The following is a 25,479-nucleotide window of genomic DNA, read 5'->3' on the forward strand; positions in this document are numbered from 1 at the left end:
GGTGGCGTTTCAGTAATCGCGATGGCGGTGGATATGTGAGTGAAGAGTGTTCTAGGCAGAGGGAAACTAAGGAGTTTGCTGTCATGATTGGACTGTTGTAAGGGGGTCTCAATGGCTGGAGTGAAGGAGCAAAGTGGAGAATAAGAGGAGATGGAGTTGGAGATGAAACATTAGGGGCTAGGGAGTGGGAGTGGGGGCCAGTAAGTGTTAATTTATGTGGGGCTTTGTGGGTCTTCCTAATAACTTTGGCCTTCATTCTGAGTGAAACAGTAAGTCAGCAAGGACCTTTGAACAAATTTTAACAAGATCATTCTGACTGCTAATTTGGAAACAGACTTTAGAGAGATAAGGGAAGAAGCAAGGAGTGCTAATAGGAGACCACATCATGAGAAATGATGGTGGTTGACGAAGATTTTGGGCTGAGCAACTGGAAGGATGGAGTTGCAAAAAACTGAGGTGGACAAGGCAACAGAAAATGAAGGCTTGGGGAAGGAAGATTAGAAGCTCCATTATGAACATGTTAATTTGAGATGCTTATAAGAAATCCAAGTGGGTATGTTGAGTTGACAATTTCACTTATAAATTTGGAGTTCAAGTTTGGAATGAAAGGAAATTCTCAATTTGGAGTGAGGCAGCTAGACCATGTGCCTATACTCTCTTTGCCTTAAGATGGACTCTTTTTGCTGGGGTCTTTCTAATTTTTATTTTCATTGCCATCATCCTTTGGAGAGGCAGGGATGGCTCCTCTTAACCTAGTTTAGCCCAAATGTGGGTAAAAACCTCTCTTTTTCTTACTGTCAACAGCTAAGACAAAGCTGAAATTTTTAGGCATGTCTTTACTGACAAAAGGGAAAATATAAAATCAAAACAACATGAAACTAGCTAATTTGACTTATTATAAATGAGATATTTTACTCAAACTCAGTCCCCTGTGAGAAGCTTTCCTTCTGGCTCTTATTATACACCAGGCAGCAGAGGCCATCTTTAGTGCTACCACGAGAGAGCTCTAAAAGACATCATCTTCAGATTGAGAATTAAGACAGAGTCTCCTCTGAGATTTATTTATAGCACGTCTCCTCAATTCTGGTTTCCCCTTTGGGGCCCTTTCTCTTACCCTGGAGATTCTATACTGGATTTAGTCCAACAGTTGGGAAAGACCCACCTACCCTCAACATATCCAAATACAGCGCTACTATTCCAATCTGTTAATAAGAGGCATATACATATATTATCAAGGTAGAGGGGTCATTGAATCAGCATGAATCATAGTATGTCCCCAGTAAATATTAATTGCCTTTCCTTCCCCTTGGAATGACTTTCAACACTCTATAATTCATCTAGCCTTAACTACAGAGAGGCCATTTTCTTGCATGCCATGACCACATAATTCTAAGCTTTTCCTTGTGCTGTTTGCCCTTTCTGGAATTTTTTCTCCTTGCCTTCTTCTCATACAAAACTTACAGTTCTTTATAGGTCAAACAAACCTCATAAGATCTTCATCTAATTGAACCCCACATTGATGTCTCCTCTTCTTTGTACATTTATAATTTGTCTATACCAATCACTTTTCATTTAAATATATTCTGAATGCTTTGGTATGAAAATCTTGTCTTCCCGGAGAGATAAGAACTTGATTTTCTCTTTAAACTTTACCCCTTTTTTTTGTTTTTAATCTGCCACCATGCATACCACAGGGCTATGTATGTAGCAGACAAATAATAATGTAGTATTAATGCAGTAAATAATCGACAAATGTTTCAATCTGTTCGTTAATCCATTCATTCAAAAAAATATTAACAAGTCCTTTGTCGGCCATTGCTAGATATTCAATCGTGGAAGTAAAACAAAGATAGGGAATCATTTATTGTGAATATGAGATTTTTAAAGGAAGAGAAGATGTTAGAAATAGCTTTTTGAGAAATTGGTTTGGGAAACTCATCCATCCAAGATTATAGAGAGCCACCTTGTGGGCAGTTCAGTTTCTCACTCAAATAAGGTCTTTAGGGAAGTGGTTCACTCTGCCCTAGTTGCAGAATAAAAAACTATATTAAAACTTTATATAATTAAGCATATTTTAACCAATTCCCATAAACTAATTGCAGTATTTGTTTTTTTAAGTTTCCTGAATATCTAAAAATAAAGACCCCAGCAAAGAAATTACTAAATATCATCAACATGACTTAGGACACCTTCCATTAGGAAACCTTCTACAACAGTAATCAGAAACGAAAGCAAGTCTTTAGAGATGGTCTCCTCAAATGATCTATCACATTTTGGAGGTTTAAGGGTGCTTTGAAAATCTGATTAAATCTATGGTTCTGCTCCTTTGAGAAATGCAAATATGTACACAATTTTGTATATAATTTCAGGTGTTTCACCATCTCCCCGCACTCATGAACTTCTTCATGGCCTTCATACTTTAAACCCCTATAGTTTACATAATACACAAGGAACCTAATACACAAGGAAAGTCTGGAAGATTTTGGGATGAAAACTACGATTGATCTCATTATCTCTTCATCCCCAAAACCCATGCTCACACAGTTTCATAAAATAGATAGGTAAATAGATAGATAAATAAAATCATGATGAAACATTTTTGCTACTTTGTTTGAGTCCCTAAGCTAAATCTTAAAAATATTTATAATTTTAGTCTGTTAATATTCCTGACATCAGCAAAGATAAAATTTTAATAGTAGGTTCGTGTCATTCACGAGGGTCAAAGATCCTTGATGCTCCTTCTATAGAAAATAAAAGATGTATTTTGGAATTACAGTTTAGCCTTGAACCCACATCCATGGGTAAATGAAGGCATGATGGTATGAGGTTGATACGTTTGGGCAAAGGGTCCTGAACCATGTGCTACCCTAAGTATATAAATACAATTGAACCTATTTCCTCTTCTTTTCTCATTGAAAAATCAGGTGCCTTCACAAAAATCACCTTCTCTTGGTCATGACCATTGGATCTCTTTTTTTTCCCTTTAACATTTATAATAGTTTATGTCTTCTTCATCTCTTGCTGTTAAGAACCCTAGTAGCCTAAATCGGTATGTCCCAAAGTTGGTTCTGTGGACTGCTAGTTACATAAAATATCAACATGTGCTACATGAAAAACAATTCTGTGGTCAAATAAGATGTGATTCACAAAATTAAAATGATGTATTACTGTAAGATTCCCGACATCTTTAACACAATAAATAAATATTTTAAGTCTCCAAGAAAGAAATATCATATGTAGGTTATCCCAAACTGTATTAAATATGGAACTTTTTCATTTGTTTGTTTTCAGAGCATCTATTGGGGTTGGTGCTCCACAGAGAACAATTTGGCACAAGCTAAACTAGAGATACAAAGATGTTTAAAAATATGCACAGATTGCTGGAACAAATTTCAGGATGGTGAGAAACTGACTTCTAGTGTAGAATATTCCGGGAGAAGACATTTTACATTAAATGATCATAATTCAAATATTATGATTCATTTTAATTTAGCAGGCAATTTAATCTAATAGGTAAAGCACTCACCTAAAAGTGAGTTAACCTGTTTTATTCCTCAGTACAGTCATGCTCTTTTTCAAGTGATTAGCAATTCATTTTACCTCTCCCCTTAACGTAGAAGAATTCTTGTAGGAGTAATAGAAACACTGTGATTGATATAAAACTTAGTTGAAGATGCCTTGTGAAGCAATTCCCAGGTAGCATTCTAAAAGGTGGCTTACTCTGATATTAATGATGTCCAGGGAGGAGTGGCTTAATTATTCTGCAAATGTTCTCCATCTTCTAGAAGAGTCACATTCCAATTATTATATCCAAAGCTCCTAAAAGTCCTGCAATAAAAACATGTTTTTCCTTTAAATTTTCAAGCCAACAGTGTCCAAGTTATTTGCGTAGTTTTTTCCTTATTTTTCTTGTTGTAACAAACACTTAACATTGCAAAAATGAGTATTCCACTCAACAATTTGGGAAATGTTCTCATGCCCTTTTCTGCTTTTAATAGATAAAGTTGTTTTTGATTCATGTTAATAGAGAAGAGCAATTGCACCAGTAATCTAAAGACTGTGGACTTCTGATTAATGGTGGTGAATTGACTATAGTGCTTATATCTTCTTAATTAAATAGAAGGATTTAAAAAGAAGGGCGTGGGGATAGGAGAAAGGCTGCCTCCCTCTCCCACCCCCGATGATTCCCACCCTCAGCCCCGACCACAGAATACTCAAAGTTTATTTTCTGAAGAAATGTTATTGGAGAGGCTCAGGACTCAGGGAGCGGATGAAGCACACTGTAGGGCTGCAGTGTGGAGCTAGAACAAGGGATGAAGGGATTGCCTGTGTTGCGGTCAGATTCCCTGGGAAGGGGGCTGTGAGCTGGCGAGCAGGATGTTTATGGGGAAGTGCTCTTAGGATAGACTCCTCTGGAGGAAGGGGAGGGGGAGGAGTAAAGGCTCAGTGGAGGCCTCAGCTGACCCCTTGAGGCATCTGAAACTGAGAGGAAGGGTCTAGGCCCTTGTACCACCTCCCTCCTTCCATCAACCAGCCATTGCATGCAAGCTGCTCTGCATCAAGGGGGTTTGGTCTTGGATGAGAATGGTACGCCCTCTACTGGAGAAATACATGCTGAGAGGGATCTGGATGGTGCATTTCAGTATCCGGTACAGTTGGCCTCAGGAATGTTGAAACCTCACCCTCCTTCTTCACCCTCCACGTAAAATGAAAGCGGTCAGGTGTACTTTACCCCAGGCCAATGATTACCAGGCTTTTCTTAAAAGTAAACATGTCTCAGTGAGAAGATCTTCACATTCTGACATTTTGGTGTTTCCGATGCTGGCTGCTCATTCAGTCTCCCAATTTTGAAATCCAACACACAGTGAGCTCAGCCATGCTTTTTTGTGCTTCAATTAAAAATGTGAGTAGCTAACTAAGTGTCATCATAAGTTTTAGGACAACCACTTAAAGAGACCAAGGCAAATAACTAGAAAAAAATGGAACCCAGAGGAAACAGAGCCAATGTATGGGAGTGAAAAAATATGTCAATGCCAATCAGGAAACCAACTAAAGAATAAAATCTTCAGAAAGAAAAGAGAGGATATCATAGTCATAAAACAAGAACAGGGTGCTATGATAAAGGTAAAATCAAAGAATAAGAAAGGATTCTTGGAGATTAAAAATGTATGCTGCCAAAATGACAATATATAGTCAATCTTGGAAGAGAAGGTTAAAAAAAAAATCAGCAAGAAAAGACAAAGAGATGAAAAATAGGAGAGAAAATAGTAGTCAGAGAGAGAATTGATGTAGGAAGCACAACATCTTAATAAGAGTCATTCCAGAAGGAGAAAGCAGTAAGCAGTGAGGAGAAGCAGCTATTTTTAAAACAAACGTGAGTAAATTAAGAAAATTTCTCATAACTGAAAGAAATTAATTTTTCAGGTCAAAATGGAAGCTGGAGTGCTCAGTACAGGGAATGAAAAAAGACCCATAAAGGACACATGTTCAGAAAATTCTTAACTCCCAGTAAATAGATCCTAAAAGCTTCAAAAGAAAGAAAAGGAAAGACATCACATTCAAAAGAATGAAAATCAGATTGATGTCAGATTACTGAAAAATAATCAGAGATGCTGGAATACACTGGAGCCAGGACTTCAATATTTTGGAGGGATTTTATTTTCAACATTGAATCCTATAACAAGTGAAACCATCAACAAAGCTAAAGACAGAATAAAGCCATCTTTAGTCACACAGGATCTGAAAAAGTTAAATCCAATTCACGCTTTTGCCACTTAAGCTCATGTAAAATGTGACCCACCAGAGAAGGAGCAAAGTGTTAAAGAGGAAGTCATGGGGGGCAATAATCAACACAGGACACCATGGAGAGAAGTCAGGACGTCAGATTTCTGGAAGGCCTAGAAAGCAACTAGCTCCGAAATACTGATTGATTGAAGGAAGAGAGTAGAGGGCCCTGAGGAGGAGGCTGAAGAGGAGAAAATGGAATTGATAGATTATCCAATTTGATAGATCATCTGAGAGAGATGGCAAATATAAGCTACCATTTGGAGGAAATTTTTTTTTAATACAAAAGGAAATTGCACATGTGAAAAAAACAAGGCAATTAGTAACATCAAGCAAGACAAAAGTTATACCATAAGAGGAATATAATCATAGTATGTATGTAGTAATAAGTTTTATATAGTAAATATATGCAAATAGTGATTATAAATTTAACTAAAAATTATTATTTAACTAGATGAAAGAAAGGGAAGAGGGATCAGTATTAGAGAATTAAATCTTTCTCTAATATAACAAGAAATGAGTAGATAATGGCTAAAATTTTCAAAATGAAGAAACAACAATGTAAGCATATTACTTAGAATTACAGAGTTAAGTACCAGCAGTAACAAAATGATTTGGGAAAGGGCATTCAGAATGGATCCAGATAATAAAGGTTTTTTTGTAAGCCTTTGAATTTAACTTTTAAATTATATGTGGATAATTTCGTTTTTGTCACAATGGGTTGAATTAAGTTGCCCTAACAAGCAAGCTCCGAATCTTGTAGCAACAAAGGCTGGCCTTTTCCCCATGCTACATGTCATCAAATAGGGCTTTGCTCCACGGCAGCCAGGCTCCAGCACAGACGCTGACGGAGAGTCGTCATCTTGGACTTTGCTGGTCTCTCTGGCAGAGAGGGGAAGGGGTAGAGGGTCTCACACCAGCAATTCAGTGCTTGGCTGCTCATGATTCATGACGTTGGCCAGAACTGGTCACACGGCCCCATTCAATCACAAGAGGTTCATTAGGTGCCCCTCCATGTCCCTGGTAGGTGGACAGCTGGAAATAGTAGCCAACAGCTCTTAGGGACCGCCACAAATTCTGCCAGCAAAATGAAGTAAAAGTGAAATGATTTACTTCTAGCTAAAATTTTAATTCAGTATTAAATATTTATGTTAATAAATATGCAAGTACTTATTTGTATAATAAATATATGTATATAAATAAAACATTTAAGTAAATATATATGTAAATAAGTAAAAATACTTGTATTCATTCTTTAAGAAATGTGTTTTGAATACCTTCTACTTACCAGGCGTTGTTGTAGTTCCTGGGTATTCAACGGTGGACAATACACACAGAAACCCCTGTTTTTGTGTAGCTTATATAGGGTGTTAGGGGCAGGGAGACTCAGTAAACATCGTGGGTTGCATTACATTGTTTAATGTATTAGAAGGTTAGAAGTGCTGAGAAAAGCCAGCGCAAAGGAGGGGAGTTTGAAGTAGGTGGAGAGTCTGGTTGGAATTTTAAACAGAGAAGTCAGGTTAGTTCTCAGTGGAAGAGCCCCCTTGAGGCAAGCCTTGAAGAGGGAGAGGTCACAGCGTGGATTCCTGGGAAGAGGGAGCAGCAAATGCAAATGCCCCGAGGCTGGAGCATCCTTCCTGTTTCCAGGAGTGGAGAGAAGGCTGGTGAGACTGTGGTGAGAGAGTGATGGGGACAGTCATAGGGGATGCAGTGCATCCATGGGACATTGAGGCCATGCCAGAGACTGCTGTACTCTCAGTGAATTGTTGGAACTCGGAGCAAAATGCTTAAACTTACAGTGGAAAATAAATTGCTCAGCATTTAGAAGATGGCTAATATTTACTATAAACCAACTTGGTCACATTGTGAAGACAGGAAAATGCAGAATTTGTTTATCTTTTCTAGCCATTTTAAATTGCCTAAAGCTCTTCTGTGCTTTAAACACTACACTAAACACCTATTCTTCTCCAAGTATTGGGATGAAATGAAGCTTACAGGAAGGCAAGAAGGCAATTAATGTTAATTGAGCTTCTGCAACATGATCACACTTAATGCTTGGAATACTCTACCTAGGTAAATATAATGTCCTCATTTTACTGACGAGAATACTGAGTTTCAAGGGGTGTAGAATACTGAGTTTCAAGGGGTGTAGAATGACTTGAGTTATCAGGCTGTAGTAGAACTGAGATTTAACCTCAGGTGGTCTGACTCTGAAGCATTTTCCCTGTTGTTTGTATTTATTCCCCAAAATACGTTTTGTAATGCACAGACTTCCTGGGTCCAGGGAATTAAGTTTTAGATCTAAAAGCTCATCTACTAGGTTTAGACTATGTATGGAAAAGGACTCTATTCATGGTGAAAATTGGCCTTTAGAGGATTTCACTGCCAGCCCTATTGGCATCTACAAGAACTAGCATTATTTACAGAGAATGATCCACACGGTGATAATTAAGAATTGACTATGTTAGTACCACAGTTTTACTGACAAGTAATTAAAATGCACTCTGATTTGAGATTTATTGCTTTTTTTTTCTTTTCTTTTGCAGGTAAGTTTGGAAATAATTTATTTTGCTTATGGAATAGAGGTATGGTCTCACTTTTTTTCCTGAGTTCTATTTTAATTGCTTTTAACGTTGGGCATGAAAAATGATGTGTTTCACTGTGCATTTTGTTGTTGTTGTAATTCTTGTTGCAAATACGTGAAAGGTAACATTGCGGATTTAAGTTATTTGATTCAAGAGTTTTAAGTATGTGATTCCATAAAGTAAGTCCAAGCGGGGTGTGTATTTGGGTTTATGTTTAAATAATTTCTGCGTCAGACGCAAGGCAGCGGTTTGTATTGGGAGAGTGAGGGAAATACAAGGAGGATAGTGAAGAAGCCCTTAGTTTTGTGTTTTCTTCTGTTATTGTGCAAAATGTCTGCTGAGGTATTGCTGATGTGTATCTTTGAAAAAGGAATGGCTGTGACCATTTTGAACCAGAAGTCAAGTTTTATGTTAAAAAGCAATAAAATAGATCCACTTGCTGGAAACCACATTAAAAAAAGTTCTAATGAACTGTGTATCAACCATTTCACATAAGAAGGAAATTTGAATAAAGCTTCTAGATACACAAGAGAGAAGGTAAGATTTCAGAGGGGCTTAGGAAGAGGGGGTTTGTACTGAGGAAGAAAGATGGCCTGCTATGTTGCCCTCAGAGGACTATAGCCTCGTTATTGTGCACTGTGCTCTCATACATATATGAAAGAAGTGATTGTGTGAGATTTGAATCAAGCATAAAACTGAGGTAAACTCCATTTTATTTATAAATGGTATGTTTACTTTGTTCTATAAAGACTGTATGTGTTTATAAAAGTAATTGCAAACTTTATTATTAAATGTATAAAAAAAGAGAGCGATAGGGACACCAGATCTCCTCCTAGTCTAAGTTCTAGCTAATCAATAAGAGATGATGTAGGACAGGAGGCAAGAAATTTCTTGGTCCCCTGAACTTGATGGGTAAAGAACTTTGATCTCATTATGTTCTCTCCAATATATCAGATCAATATCAAGGTCATCAGGATGGAATCAGTATTATCGCCCTGAGTAGACACTACAAAAGTCAAAGGTTACAGATGTTTTCACTGAGAAAACATAAATTTGATGCTTGAACCACAAAACTGATCGTCTGGCCTACAACTCTCTTTGTTTTAAGTGGTATTCCAGTGGATGGTGGAAAGGAGTAGAATTAAAGGACATTGTAAAATGGTATGACCTCTTTAGAAAAATACTTGTATTTTATTTCCTCTTCCAGTCTAAGTACCAGAGAGATTCTTTGGCCCAGGGGTCAGCAAACTTTTTCTCTGATGGACCGGAGAGTAAATATTTTAGACTTTGCAGGACATAAAGTCTCTTGGCAGCCACTCAGCTCTGCAGTTGTAGACCAAATTCAGCTATCCATAGACAATATGTCGTAAATACACATGGCATGTTCCAATAAAACTTTATTTACAAAAACAGTTGTGGCTGGGATTTGCCCTATGGTAGTTTTCCAGTCCCTGCTGTAGCTACCTTTGAAATGAAAAAATTTAAGTAAACATTGACAATTTTGGAACAATATGTATGTTGGGCCCCTTCCGGTATAGATAAACACTTGGTATAAATGGGAATGCAGTGGTGTTCAACTGTAGTTTAGAAGAAATGAACTCAAAAGTTTTGATGAATTTAAACACTAGGGGGCACAAAAGGGTATTTTTAAGTAAAGGACTTTTTGTAAACAGAACACTATAATTATGAAAAACTGCCGCAAGTAGAGCAATGTGACTTCAATGTGCATAATTTGTCAGAAATGTCAGCCTGCAGCTTCAGTGACCTCACTGGCCACAAGAACTTGAAGTGGTTGACCAACTCTGTGTTACTATGATAATAGCCATATGGGTTTTTTTTTATGTCTGCTTTTGGCCTTTTCATAAAATGTGGCCAAAATTAAGGATTTATATGGTAGAGGTTTTTTTCCATCTTATAAAAGAAGAATCCCTTTTTTTTTGTTGCTCTAGGTTCTGACCAATTTTCGTGTGGTGGGAATTCTGTTTATAGTAAATAACAAGTTTTCAATTATCTTGTTTTACTAATCTTTAAAAAAGTCAAAATAATGCATGCAAGTATAGCTGTTACATTGATTTTTGAGCGGATTGAAGGCTTTATTTCATAAAAATGAGTAAAAGTCATCGTGAGCCTCAAGCCTCAAAAATACTCATACCCTTTAATTCAGTAATTCTATTTATAGATATTTGGATTAAGGAAGTAATTTGAGATATTAAAAAGATTTACTTTCAAAGATATTTGCTGCAAAAATACTTAGAATATTGAAAACCTACATATGTTCTAAATCTTCCACATAAGCTAATGTTTAAATAAATTTCGATATTAGACTCCACCATAGAATCTTATCAACATTAAAAATATTTTAAAATAACTTAAAATGATATGGGAAATTGCTTATAGTAAAACATGAAATGTGAAGCAGAATCCAAAATCATATGCCCTAAGATCCCAAATGAACGTTAAAGTTAGAGACATAAATATGTGTATATACCTATAAAAATAAGGAAGAAAATGAGCCAGAGGATTTACAATAGTCATCTCTGAGTGTAGATGATATTTCTTTTTACTTTTCTGCATTTCTAAAATATTATATAATGAATATTCATCATTTATATAGTCATAAAAAATAAATGTTACTCAAACAGAAAACTATATCAGCATTCTCACAGCAATTTTTTTTTGGTATGATTCTTAGGTCAGTGCTGGTAAAAGTCAGCAGGCTATAAGAAAAGTATCTTATTTTATGCATGGGAAAATCCATTTAAATGAATTATTGAGTGCTAGGCAGACACATGAGTAGAGGACTTTTCAGGCTTGTAGAATCGGCTGATGGGTCACGGCTTCAGTGTTGTGGCTGAGTTGCCTGGCACTTGGCAGGAAGAGGAGCACGCAGGCCAGGGAAGGGCAGGGAAGCAGCTGCCTGCTTGGAAGGCCGGCCGTGCTGAAATTTAGCACAGAGCTTCCCTGGAAGCTCCCTAGATTGTGGTAAATCAGGAGACATGCCACACGCACGCACGCACGGGCGCGCGCACACACACTCTCACTCAAACACTCAAACACACACACATACTTGCTCACTCCTCTAATCCTTTCTCTCTGCAAAGTCTGCCTTCTGCTACTGCCTTGCCCTGCAGATGGACCTCACCGAGTGTGTATGGATTGGGGCTGGAGACAGAAATAGGAGACTGAAGGACGCTCAAGTGGACTCTGCCCTGAGCATGGAACTCCTCAGGAATGGTCTTGCACAAGATATTGGAGGAAGTCCCATAAAGGATATAGGCAAAAGTGTCCCAATCGTGGGGCACAAAGCAAAAGCTTGTTACTAGTTTCGGTTCAGCTTTTCCTTGTGATTTTTGTAGCAGCATGAATTATCTACTAAAAATGTGGTTTTTCCTTTTCTACTTTGTAAAAAGATACCTGGTGTTAGCATGGGGGCTGTTGTTAATAATTCTGGGGAAAAAAGCTGTCTAAAAGGTGGACATAGCCTGAGCACAGGCACAGAGTCTGAGCAGTGTGGAGTAAGCTCTTTCATAATTCACTATGGATTTGTTAACAGTGTCCTCAGAGCTTCAATCCCAGTGCCTAAGAGATTGACTGTATCCATATGTTTACCTGGCAAAGAATTTGATGAATTGAGTGAAAAGATGGAACTGAGACTAGGCAATGCCATCAAAGTGCCCCAATGACTTAATTTTATCCTATACAACTTTCTCTTCATTTTTAACTTTTGAATCAAATTGGCTTTTTCAACAGGATCAATCAGTCATGTGCAATTGTTTGTAAAGATATGTCAGACATTCTAAAGTCAGCTAGCTTCTATTCTCAGATGATGCTTACTGGTTTATGTACATGAAATGTTCTCGATCGTATCAAGGTGCAAGTATAACCGTGACCATTTTAAGCCTTAGCAATTGTCCACTGGGCAGGTGGAGAGACAGATGATGTGGCTTGTTTACACTAATTACCAGAGGAAACAGAGAAGTCTTGAATCCTTTCTGGAACAAAACAGAATTAAATATTCATTACAAGAAGAAATAGCAGAATTTAGAGCAAAATAATGAAATTTCCCTGGAAGTGTGAGGGATTCATTTAGCACACATTTGCTTACTGCTACTCGCTCAGCAGTCACGGGGATCATGGCCTCAGGAAGCTCACAGCCCAGGAGAGCACCGACCGTACAGTGTTCTTGGTCTTCTCAAGACTTCTTCAGAGAAAGGGAGACTGCCATATGCACGATGCCCCACAGAGACACAAGGGAAAGAAGTGGAGAATGGTTGCAGGTCACTATGGATGCCTCTGACTTGTTTATTCCCATTTACTCATAACTGTTTCTCACCAGATAACCCAGAGCACATTTGTGTCCTACCTTATCCTTTTTCACTAATTTGTTTATTAGTTCTTAGATACCCTTAAGAGAGTGGATCTGAGGTTTTTGCACCTGTTGTGGGGTCACTTCCAATTCCAGAGAAACCATGGACAGACCTGTTTTCAGCTAAAGTGTGTTAGTTAACATTCCCAGGAAGGACAAAAAGCTTCCTGAGTTGGAAAAATAAGGAATGATACAGTAGTGTACAGAGTATGTTGAAAAGATGACTAAGTTCTAGAGGCCTCCTGTAGGACACAGTACCTACAGTTCACGGGACTCTATGGTGCACTCGAAACTTTGTCAAGAGGGTAGATCTTACGTTGTGTTATTACCACAGAAAAACAAAAACAAAATCCAAAAGCCAAAGAGACACAAAGAAACTTTTGGAGGTGATGGATGTGTCTATTACCTTGATTGTGGTGGTGGTTTCATGGGTATATACAAATGTGCAAACATTGAATGTATATATTAAATATGTGCAATTTTTTCTATCAATTATACCTCATTAAAGATGTGTGAAAAACCCAGTGTCTTGGATATTGAGAGAAAGGAAGATTTGAGGGGGAAAAATTCATGACGCTGTCTCCCTGGCTCCAGTCTTCCTTGCTCAAATCCTGGTGGACTAGAATCAAATAGGAATTGTTCTAAAATTCTGCTTTCATTGTTTCATTCCTTTGTTCAGAACCTTTGATGACTTTTCACTTTTAAATGGAACAAAGGACCTGCTCCTAACATAACATTGCAAGTTGTTCCCAGTCCAGTCTAAACCTTTCTTTTCCAACTACCACTGCTCATAAATCTCGGTCAGGGAACTGTACCACCCGTCTATCAGTTGTCATCCTGTAGTGCCTGCATGTTGCTGTGATGCTGAAAGCTATGCCACTGGTATTTCAAATACCAGCAGCGTCACCCATGGTGGACAGGTGTCAGGGGAGCTTCCAGGTTGGACAGACTAGGAAGAAGGAGCTGGGCGCTTCTGAAAAAATTGGCCATAAGGGGCTGGCCCCGTGGCCGAGTGGTTAAGTTCGCGCGCTCCGCTACAGGCAGCCCAGTGTTTCGTTGGTTCGAATCCTGGGCGCGGACATGGCACTGCTCATCAGACCACGCTGAGGCAGCGTCCCACATGCCACAACTAGAAGAACCCACAACGAAGAATATACAACTATGTACTGGGGGGCTTTGGGGAGAAAAAGGAAATAATAAAATCTTTAAAAAAAAAAAAATTGGCCATGAAAACCCTATGAATAGCAGTGGAGCATTCTCTGAGCTAGCCCTGGAAGGTGAAAGGGTGGCACAAAAAGACCAGGCAGGGTTCCGCCCTGCTGTCCACAGGGTCGCTAGGAGTCAGAATCGACTCCCCAGCACTAACAAACAAAGCCGTTCATAATAATCTCCCCTCTGAACTCCAGCGATTGCACCATGCAGTGGACACAGTTTCTCTCCTCCTCATCGGATATATAGTGCTGCTGAAGAGCAGCAGCTGCTGATACTTGTTACAGGACAATACTAGTCACAGTATTTAGTAAATATTTGATTAGTAAGTATCAACGTTTATCTCTTAAGGCTGTTAGACCAGTGAATTCATCCACTTAGCAAATATGAATTGAACCTCTGCCACTAACAGACCCTATTCTAGTTGCTAGTATACAGCAGTGAACAAAACAGTCTCTGTTCTAATGGAACTTCATTTTTTTTCTATTTATTTTTTTTATTGAGGTAACATTGGTTTATAACCTTATAGAAATTTCAAGTGTACATCATCATATTTTGATTTCTGTGAAGACTACGTCGTGTTCACCATCCAAAGTCTAATTGCCATCTGTCACTGTACACGTGTGCCCTTTTACCCCTTTTGCCCTCCCCACATCCCCTCTGGTAACCACCAATCTGTTCTCTGTATCTACATTTTTGTTGTTGTTTTTACTTTTTTCTTTTTTTTATCTTCCACATATGAATGAAGTCATGTGGTATTTGACTTTCTCTGTCTGACTTATTTCACTTAGCGTGATATCCTCAAGGCCAAGAAATAGAATGATGGCAGTGCTATTTTAGATTGATTAGTCAGAATAGGTAGCCCTCTCTATTAAACTGACATTTGAGTCTTAACAAAATGAAAGGACCATGAAGATATCTGAAGGAAGAGCATTTCAGGAAGAGGAATAGCAAGTGCAAAGGTCCTGAGGTAGGAGCAGGCACATTGCATTCAAGGAACAGGAAGAAGAGCAGTATGGAGGGAACTGAGTAAGCAAGGGGGGAGGGGAGAAGGAAAACAGGTCAGGGAGATAGGAAAGGACTTTTATAAGCTATGGTAAGGAGATTGGATTTTATCCCAAGTGAAGTAGGAAACTAGTAGAGGGTTTTGAGTAGAGAAATGAAGTACATTTTCAAAGGATCATTCTGAGTATTCTGTAAAGAACGACCTTGGAGTGAAGGCAGAAGCAGGGAAAATGGTTAAGAAGCCACTGCAATAGTCTGGGCAACAGACAGTGGTGACCTGGACCAGGGTGGCAGTGGAAGTGTTGAGAAGTGACCAGATTCTGGCTGCAATTTGAAAACAGAGCTAACAGTATTTGATGATGGATTTTCATATGGGGTATGAAAAAGAAATGAGTCAAAGATGACTCAAGCGTTTTGGTCTGAAAAAATTAAAAACTTGTGTTTTCATTTGCTGAGTTGGGGAAAGACAAGGGAAGAGTAGATTTAGGGGTAGGGTGATGGAGACGTGAAGCAAAAGTTCAGTTCAAGCATCTGAAGTTTGAGAGGCCTATTTGTGGCAAAGGCTTCAAACCCCACCCCATTTCCCCTTGACCCACTACAGAGTTCATGGGTGACCGTAGTGGACAATTCCTGTGTGCTCAGTCACCTTCTCATCTGAAGCACCTAGAGGCCTCCTCTGTAGAAAGGAGCTCACTAGACTGTGTGTAGGCCGCCCAGAAGGGCTTGTGACTTAAAACTTCCCGGGGCAATCCTCAAACATTGAGGGACCCGGGTGTGCTCGCACGCTCTACATTCCACATTCTTCAGGCGGACAATCCCGAGCCATGTGTATGTGGTCCCTCAAAGGGTCCCCAAGAAGACTGAGTTCCATTTGCTCACCGTGGTCACCTGCTTATTTATGCACACACTTTATTGACTTTTCTCCCTTCTTGCCCCACTTCCCAAATCCTAACTTCCTACAGTTTCCTTCCTGCCTCCTCTCCAAATAAAGTACCCACGCCAAAACTTTGCAGAGTCTTCCTGGGAGGAATTCAACCTAAGACAGCATAGATATCCAAATGCTGATGTCCAAGAAGGAGGTGGCTATGCTATTTTGGAAATCAGGGAAAATGTCAGGGCTGGAGATTTAACTGGGAGGTGTCAGTCTCTTACAAGCCTATGTGAAAGCACAAGATCTAAATATGGGTTGGTTCCTACACGTACTCGTTCCTTCCTTCTCTGCCTCACGTTCTCTTTTCCCCATGGACACAATGATGCTTATCAATGAACAGTGTGAACTTTTGGTAGAGGCCACAGCAGAATTTCTAGATGGTAGTCGCTTGAGTAGTGATGACAGTTTGATTGGAACAAAGGGGATCTTGGAGACTTGTCTTGAATCTGCGTTTGCAATGAAAGCACATTGTTTTTACTTTCCCTAGAGAGTCATGTGTTGCTTAACAAACAGGAGTGTGTTCTGAGAGATGCGTCATTAGGCGATTTTGTCGTCGTGCTAACATCATAGAGTATACTTAGACAAACCTAGGCAGTGTAACCTACCATATGCCTTGGCTGTATGGTACTAATCTTATGGGACCATCATTGTGTATGAGGTCCATCATTGACCAAAATGTCGTTATGCGGTACATGGCTGTATGTTTATTTGGAGTGATTTTGGAAAAACTGGTGGAGAATATGGAGGGCCACCCAAGCCATGCTTTCGTGTTGTCATTGCTTTTTAATAATGGTTTGTGCTCAGCTGTACCTTTTTGCTCACCTGACTCAGAGTTCACAAGCATGTTTTGTGTGAGAGCTTGAGGAAGAAAGTGAGTAGAGATGAATGATCCTCATTAGCTAGGTCGTATAGCCAGCAAGAGGCAAAGTGAAGACTGCACTCACTTCCAATCAGCTGTTCAACTGAACGTGAAAACAAGTCATCCTCTCTCAGGTTTGGAATCAGAATGTCAGGTACTGCACAACTCTTCTTGCATACTTTGTAGTACATTTCAGAGTAATTTCACCTTTGCAGGAAGCATCCAGAATTTAATTTTTCCTGCTGAGCAGTTTTCCAGATAATTGTAAATCAGTGGAATCATTTACGTAAGATTTTTATTCTAATTAAAGAGCTAGTTCAAACACATAAAAATTCCACTAGTTCTCACATTGTTAACATGGTGATATTTTTATCAGTGGCCGTCATTTGAAGTTTCAGGTGACTAACACATTTCCAAATGGCACTCATAATTATACTGACGTTTTATAAATAAATGGTTCTATATTTTTAAGGTGAATGGACAATATTTGACTTTTAATATATTCTCCCATTTTCAGTAGTCAATTTTATTTTGTCTAATGGAGAAGCAGTGTCCATCAGAACAAGAGAGCAAGTTTCTGAGGGAAGGGGGGGACAAAAATAGATACCGGTTTCCTATTCTGAGAAATTCTTTTTAAAACATTACCATTAAGAAATACAACCCCGTGAAATATTTACGTACACCTTTAATAATGGAGAAGTACCATACCAAGTCTGTGCGTTGCTCACACTCACATATGCATCCTCTGTCAGGTTTGGATGTCAGTCATCAGATGATGCAGGCTAAGCAAAGTCCCTGTATGGCTGGTGGAAGCTGTTGGCTGTTTCTTTGGGTGAAGGTACAGTCCCGAAAACCTTTCTTCACAAGGGGGCGCTGTGCAAACATCTAGCTCTTACACCATTTTCTTGCAGACTGGCATGAAGTGGGGCTCTCAGTCTATAAAGAGCTTGGCTTCTTTCTCTTTTGGCTTTTTTTCTGGCCATGGCTCTTCTGCCTCTGGGAGGCAGACTGCTCTGTCCTCTCTAGGTAAGTTTCTGCAGGCTGCATCACACTTCTTTTAATTTGATTTTAAATCCTATCATCATAGGCATTAAATGATGTGTATGCGTATCTGCCTTCCCAGCACTTCTCTCTGACCCTTTAACAAATCAGCAATGTGTAAACTCTCTATGAGGCATGTTTAATTTAATAGGAATTCGAAAGTTTTTATTCGTGACCTTTGGTTGAAATCTACTCAAACTGAAAATCTAAAACGCCTGGTGGGAAAAAAGAAACTCGACTACTCAAGTTTTTTAGTAACACATATTTAGATTTATCTGACTATAAAAGGAATCCCTATTTGTGGTAGAAAATTTGAAAATTACAGAAAAGACGGTTTACAAATGCCTATGATCCTACTACCCAGAGATAACACTGTCACCATTTTTGTGCATATTTTTATGAATTGGATTGAATTAATAAATGCTTTTTGGGAGTAATTAGATTCTACTTAGTATTAGCAATTTTATAATGCACTTCTTTTTTTGTTTTGAGGAAGATTAGCCCTGAGCTAACATCTGCCGCCTATCCTCCTCTTTTTGCTGAGGAAGACTGGCTCTGAGCTAATATCCGTGCCCATCTTCCTGTACTTTATATGTAGGACAGCTGCCACAGTGTGGCATGCCAAGCAGTGCCGTGTCTGCACCCGGAATCCGAACTGGTGAACCCCGGGCCGCCAAAGTGGAAGGTGTGGAATTAACCACTGCACCACTGGGCTGGCTCCTCACTTCTTTTTTTATTGAAGTGTATTTGACACATAACATTGTGTAAGTTTAAGGTGGACAATATATTGATTTGATACATTTGTATATTGTGGTATGATTGCCCTTGTAGCAATCAGCTAACACCTCTATCATGTTACATAGTTATTCCTTCTTTTTTATAGTGGGAATAATTAGTATCTAGTCTCTTAGCAAGTTTGATCTTCATAATACAATATTGTTGTCCATAGTCACTAACCTGTGCATTATGTCTCCAGGAATTATTTACCTACTAGTCGCAAGTTTCTACCCTTAAACAACATCTCTCTTATTCCTCTACCCTGCAGCTCCTGGGAACCCCCATTTTACTCTGTTTTTATAAGTTTGGCTTTTTCAGATTCCACATGTAAGGGAGATCATACAGTATTTGTCTTTCTTTGTCTGACTTATCTCACTTAGCATCATGCCCTAACGTCCATCCATGTTGTCACAAATGGCACGATTCCTTTCTTTCTCGTGACTGAGTAATATTCCCACGTATATATAGAGCACTTTATAATGGACTTTTTAACAAATTATTGACACTAACATCTTAAAAATGCCACTCTATGCTTCTATAGCTGTATGTGCTATTTTCACTGAACTGCCGCAGTGAAGCTGTGCTAGAGTGGCAAACACACGTCCTTAAATGTACCTGAAGAGTCGTTCTCTGAAGCTGAGATGCTCCCGGTCCTTGGAGCACCTGAGAGCCCAGGCTTCTGATGTGACGGTGGGGTGCCTGCTCCTCCTTGTCTGGGTTCCTTTTCAAGTATCCGACTCCAACCGTGAGCTGAGAATGTTCAGTCATTATTTTTATGAGTTCTTCAGTTTCATGGAGACTAAAGTTAGGTTTCCTCTGTCACTCTTGTGATGTCATTTGACTTTGACCTGCATCTCAAATAGCTCAGAAGGTAGCAGGCTGACTTTTCCACAGGCACATCAGAAACAGCAGAGGAAGAATAGCTTCATTGATGTTAGGATTTTTTTTCATTTATTACAAAACAGAGTCTCTTTCTTGTCCATAACACACTATGCCTAACATTTATATAATATTCATTTAAAAAATAGCAGAAGGAAATAAAAATTAAACCCACAGAAAAACCAAAGTTCCGTTTATTGCAACATCTTCTGATTCATAGATTTTACAGCATATTTTGTACCATATCAGTAACTGTGGAATATTCCCAATCATCTCATTCCTAACCACCTGACTGAACTCATAATTTACTGAGAATTAGCCAGTATGAAACAATTCAGAAAACATATTACCTAAGACTAAAGTGGAATAAATCCTCATGGTTGACAGTTGTATCACTTAAATGGATATTGATTTTGATAATTCATAATCTTTGAATGTATCTTTAATATTTACTTTTTACATTAAGTATTTTTGTTAGTAAGATTTAGGAATTCATATTTATTATGTTATTTACATCACATAGAAAAAATACATTGTCTTTGCCTGTACAAAGCCTACCTTTTACAACCGACTCAACAGGAAAGCACAGAGACTTATAATTTAGGTTCAACATTAGGTACAATCTACAAATATTATTCAAATGAATCTCATTCTAACCCGACAGTTCTCATTGCTCAAGTCCAATGTGATAATCACCTGTTAAGAAGTAACCTCTTAAATATTACTGGACGAATCTGGTGGTAGATATACAGGGGTTCACTGTAAAAGTCTTTCAACTTTTCTGAATTTCTCAAAATTGCCATAATACTATTTTGGAAGAAAGTTTCTTGTTGATATGGCCAGAAACACATTCTACATCTTTTTCTGAAACAAGTTTTATAGGCCCCATCCAGTTTATGTTTTAGACATCTGTAATTCAGCTCATTCTGGACCGTTCCAGGGCTGATTGCCCTATTTATGGCATGCTTATTTTTTTATTTGTAAAAGAAAAATGCCAAGGGATGGTTTGTCAGGTTTAATGTTGTGAGCACTATTGATACATTTTATTGAGAAAACACTGACCGCCCTAGGTGACACAGATGTTCTCACAAGGTGAGATGTCTTCCCAGTTGCAAGTCTCTGTAAGGAGGGGCCAGGTCCCATTTTTCTTTCATATCCTCAGCCACCTAGCACTGATTTAGACCCTCCCTCGCCATGAGGCATGAAATAAGAACTTCTTCATAGATCTCTCCCTCCTGGGTGCTCTTGTTTTAACATGAGATTAAGAACGGACTGCTAGAGGAGACGTGCCTCCCCTGGGCCAGGCGCAATGAAAGGTGTTTTACCAAAAATGTTTTATTTCTAATGTTAATCATCTGAAAAATCACCTTCTCCTTCATTACATGCATTTTTTCGTAAACAAGACCTCAAGTCATTTTCCATTTCTATAAATATTTTCTATCCGTTCTCTTCCTACTACCCTGATACTTTTTTAAAAATGTAAGCCCAGTCCAGTAATCCAATTTCTTATAAGCCTGGAGTCTCAGTTTTCATTCAGCTCTAAGCTCTCCTTGGGCATGACTATGTTCACCATTGACCACTAGCATGCCTCTGGCACCAGAGCTGGCACATGGTGGATGCCTAATATATATTGTTGAGTGGATGGGAGGGCAGAAGGAAAAAAGAAGGGAGGGAGCAAGGGGGAGAAGGAAGGATGGATTAGCTGTTGAATAAAATTTCATATGGAGACTGGCTTATGAGGCCATATCTTTCAGGATTTTGTGAGTTAGGGTCGCTCCTAGAATGTCTAGAAAAATACCTCCTGCCCCAAGTATTTCATTATCTGGTGTCCAACAGTGCTTAAAAATCCACAGTTGTGATTTTTTTTGAGAGCAATTTATTTTATTTTCAAATGTAAATTCAGTCCCTTGAGTATTCGTAACTTATATATCAAACAAAAATAGGTCCAGTTTAAGTCAGAATTTGCTATAAATAAAGGATTGTACTTGGTATCACCTGACCAATGAAATAACAGCTGTGTCTTCTCAAATTTACTTCTGCATTTTATTTTTATTTATTTATTTTTTTGCTGAGGAAGATTTGCCCTGAGCTAATATCTGTGCAGGTCTTCCTTTATTTCGTGTGTGGGTCACCACCACAGCATGGCTGACTAGTGGTGTAGGTCTCTGCCTGGGATCTGAACCTGTGAACCCGGGCTGCCGAAGCAGAGAGTGCTGAACTTAACTGCTAGGCCACAGGCCAGCCCCTACTTCTACATTTTAAAGGCAATCGGTTTAATTGAGGAACTCTCTAATTTAGAAATTGCTTATTCTCTAAAAGTTAGAGGTAAGCCAGAGTTTTAATCAAGGCCACATTATGTACCACTTACCAAACTTAGGAAAGTCATTTAACTCCACTGAACCAATAGAAGTAAAATTAGTGATAGCCCTGGAAGCAGGAGCCAGAACCAGCCCTGCTGCCTTGTTAATGACCCAATTGTGTAAATGTCTGTTATAAATTTCTTAAGTGGTCTTGAGAGAGATAGCTAGAAAATGGTGCCTTAAGTTATATGTATCCTGTTACAAAACAAACAAAAAATAACAAAAATAAACTTTCTTTCACTGGTATGCAAATACCCAGATTTCTATTTTAGCTCCCAGTGAATTGCTGCCATGGGTAAGATGGATGTTTATATTTCTCTTCTATGTGAAATATACAGAGGGAAGAAGCAGAGAAATACACAGCGCTTACGAATACTGACATTATCACTTTTCCTCAAGCCTTGCGGACTCGGCCAGCTCTCCTCTCTCTGCCACAGTTGAGCCCACAGAACCCTGTTACAGCCTCAGTCCTACCCCAGCCCCACAAACCAACCTTGTCCTTAGAATTAGGAATGGAAAAGAGCTTGGGAAAGCCAGCTGCAGTGGAGACAAGATCTGAGACAGGCAAAACTGACTTGAATCACATCTCCGTAATGTATCAGCTTTGTGGTGTCAATCAAGTTACTGAACGTCTCTGAACCTCAGATTTCTCGTGTATAAAATGGTGATAATAATGTCTACCTGTAAATTGGTTAAGATGAAATAAGATTATGTAACTATTGTACCTGTTATCTGTTCCTTCTGAGAAAATCCAAAACTTCCCCCCTCAGTTAACTCTCCAAAGGAAGAGACCTGCCCCCATTCATCCCTTCACTCACGTATATTCTACATGTATATTGGTCACAAGCTTAGGTTTTACAGTTGGAGAGACCTCGGTTTTGGTCTTAGATATGCCACTCGTTGACTGTATGATCATAGGAAGTTACTTCAACTTTCTAAGCCCCCATTTCTGCAGTTGTAAAACAGAGTAAAAATAAGGCTAAGCTTGTAGATGTATTATTGTAAGGATAATATAACATATGTTAAGCCCTTATTGCAAATAAATACCAACTAAGTGCTTGATAACATCGTAGTAAAATAAGAAATTAGAAAAATACTCTCATAGTGATGTTTGCTTCACAGATTCAGTCAATGCACAGGAGTGTCAGGAGTAGGAAGGGGCTCTGGGTGACTGGTCAGCAGTAAGTGCCCAGGAATGGGAAAAGTTTACAAATGTTGACTCCAATAAATGGATATCCAGATTTAGTGACATATTGAACACTGTCGTGGGAAAAATTCATGGTGCCAAAGTTGAATGCATGAGATTCTTGTTACTTAGAGATTCTTGGTGTTTGGGGTCCTTTTTCTTTCTCCCGAGGGAGGAGTTTTATTTCTCAGTCTGGTAATTCCATCACTGCTTTTGCTTGTTTGTTAACATAGTTCTCAAAAACTGAGAGGCCATTACGGTCCTTATTTGGTGTGTGGTCAACAAGGAAGGCAGCATGAGTTGGAGTCAGCGGTGCAAATGCTTTTCCAATTAAACAACCTGTCTTCCGGATCCCATAAGTTTCCAAAAAATAAATTAAAATGTTTCTATATTTAGGTGAAGCCCGGAATCTTGAATAATTGAGAAAAATTCCATCAGCTAATTTTGGTAGAATTCCTTGCCACTTAGTTTTTTTGTTCTAGTAAACAGAACCAATAGAGGGTTTTTAATCTGCAAATAAAACATCACGGTTTTGTTATAGGATTAACCTTTAAAACATAACAACTTGATATTCTATCCTTACACACTTAGGATGAAAAGATTTCAAATAGAGAAAAAAAGTTAGCCGTCAAAACTGAAGACTGATATCCTTTTTGAAGCCGGATAAATAGTATGCCTACTTATCGAGCTCATGAGGTGACCCATTTTAGAGGACAATTTTTAAAACTGGAAATGTGTGTAACAGTCTAAAAATAGTCTCCTAGCTCCCCCAAAATCTTACCAACACAATCAGAAGTAGTGCCTAAAATTTCGCGTGGCATTTTCAAACTGCTTTCATGTAATTTAGCCTATTAATTCCTCTGAAAAACTCTTTGCAGTAGTTCTCATTTGAATAAGACATTGAAACTCAGCAAGGTCAGGCCAACCGAGCTCAAGGTCACATGGCAAGTTCGTGGCATAACTGTGGCTCTAATCCCTTCTACCAGGACTGCCCTGAGTATTTGCCCAATGATGATTCATCAAAAAAACAACTATTCTGGGGACAGACTGTAATTCATTTGGTCACAACAGTGACAGTGGTTTTTCTGGTTTTGTTATTGTATTCATTTATTTATTGCTACAATTGTGCCTTTGTCAGAGGGAGCATCTAAGGAAAGAGAAAATAAATTAGTCCTACCATGGCAAAATTTTTTTGTCCCTCCTTAGGAACATAAAAGAATATAATGCGGGTGATGCATATTATTTTCAAAAGGCCCTGAGATTATTGGTTTGTTCCTTCATTAAACAAACATTAGGGTGACTTACTTTTCCCAGGTCATTTGATAGGCACTGGAGATCCAATGGGAAAGCAGACATGGTCTATGTCCTTATGATGTTTGGGTCCATCAAGGAAGCCAGATGTTGAAGAAGTAATTACAAATGTGCTGACAGTGACAAAGAGAAAGTGCAGAGTGTTGAGAAGAGGTCCCTTGGTCTGGGAAAGCAGGGAAGGCTTCTCGGAGGAAGTGGCTGTCAAGGTGAAATTCTATATCCACTCTTTCACTCACCACCAGCTAACTATCACCAATAGCTAAGGTGGATTCTTTTCAGTCTGAGGTCATGAATTCAATATTGAAAAGAAAAAATTTTGCTGACTTTTAAAATCTCTGTATACAGAAGATTAATTACTGACCTTGAAGACTTGTATATGCCTTAAAAACATCATGTTTAGTTCTCTATTTCAGGTGACTATATTAACTTGAAAACTTTTGAAGAATTTGTCTAGAAATATTTCATGTTGACTACTTAGAAAAATCTCCTGGGAGTTTGTCAACCATTTAGTAAATACTCAATACACATAAGATGTATTTTCCTTCTCTCCAGTTTTTTCTTTCTTTGTCTTTCCTTCAACCCCCATTTATCCAAGGGTTTATAAAGAGCTCAGTGCCTCATTGGATAGAAAGGGCTGGACTTAATTATCTTCCAAATTGCTAAAAAAATTCCTAAAAGTACTGTAAAGTTGATGGAAACCTTAAGTGCACAGCAAAGCATTTTGATTCACAATCCGCAGTTTTATTTATCTTTCATTCTTATCTTTAATCGTGCCTCTTGTCAGTTGTTTTCTTGTGTCTTAATAATTTTAGCTCTTTAATTATGTTTGATTTCTGTTTGTGTCCTTTATGAATTTATGAATTAAGGAGGCATTTGTGGCAGCTTAAAACACAGAGCATGCTTTCCTTGTGCCCTTAAGACTATAGGGTACTGTCGATTCTGTTAGCATCCCACTGTGTTACAGCTTACAAAATAATCGTCCTCCATTTCAGAATGTGGAAAAATTGACCTCGAAATGAAGTAGACATAGGTAAGGCTTAGAATGACTATTCTAAAGCAGTTTAAAGAAAATGCTAGCATTATTTTGCAGCATTTCCATTTGGAGTAATAATTGGTAGTTGATTATGATAAATTAATGTAACAAAAAGCCTTGTTTAAACCATAATTATACTGAATGTGTACTAGT

At 38.6% G+C, this 25,479-nt stretch overlaps 1 protein-coding gene and 1 long non-coding RNA gene across 26 annotated transcripts in view; one reads left to right on the forward strand and one right to left on the reverse strand.

Annotated features, from left to right (window-relative positions):
* PDE4D (phosphodiesterase 4D) overlaps positions 1-25,479 on the forward strand; it is a 1,371,041-nt gene that overhangs the window by 1,012,756 nt on the left and 332,806 nt on the right.
* LOC138919793 (uncharacterized) lies at positions 5,636-19,433 on the reverse strand. The gene is made up of 4 exons (XR_011430356.1): positions 19,173-19,433; positions 12,475-12,587; positions 12,204-12,361; positions 5,636-6,861 (listed from the first exon to the last, which is right to left on the reverse strand). It is a non-coding gene; the product is annotated as an uncharacterized lncRNA (long non-coding RNA).

Source organism: Equus caballus, chromosome 21 (assembly GCF_041296265.1).
Source record: "Equus caballus isolate H_3958 breed thoroughbred chromosome 21, TB-T2T, whole genome shotgun sequence".
Lineage (NCBI taxonomy): Eukaryota > Metazoa > Chordata > Mammalia > Perissodactyla > Equidae > Equus > Equus caballus.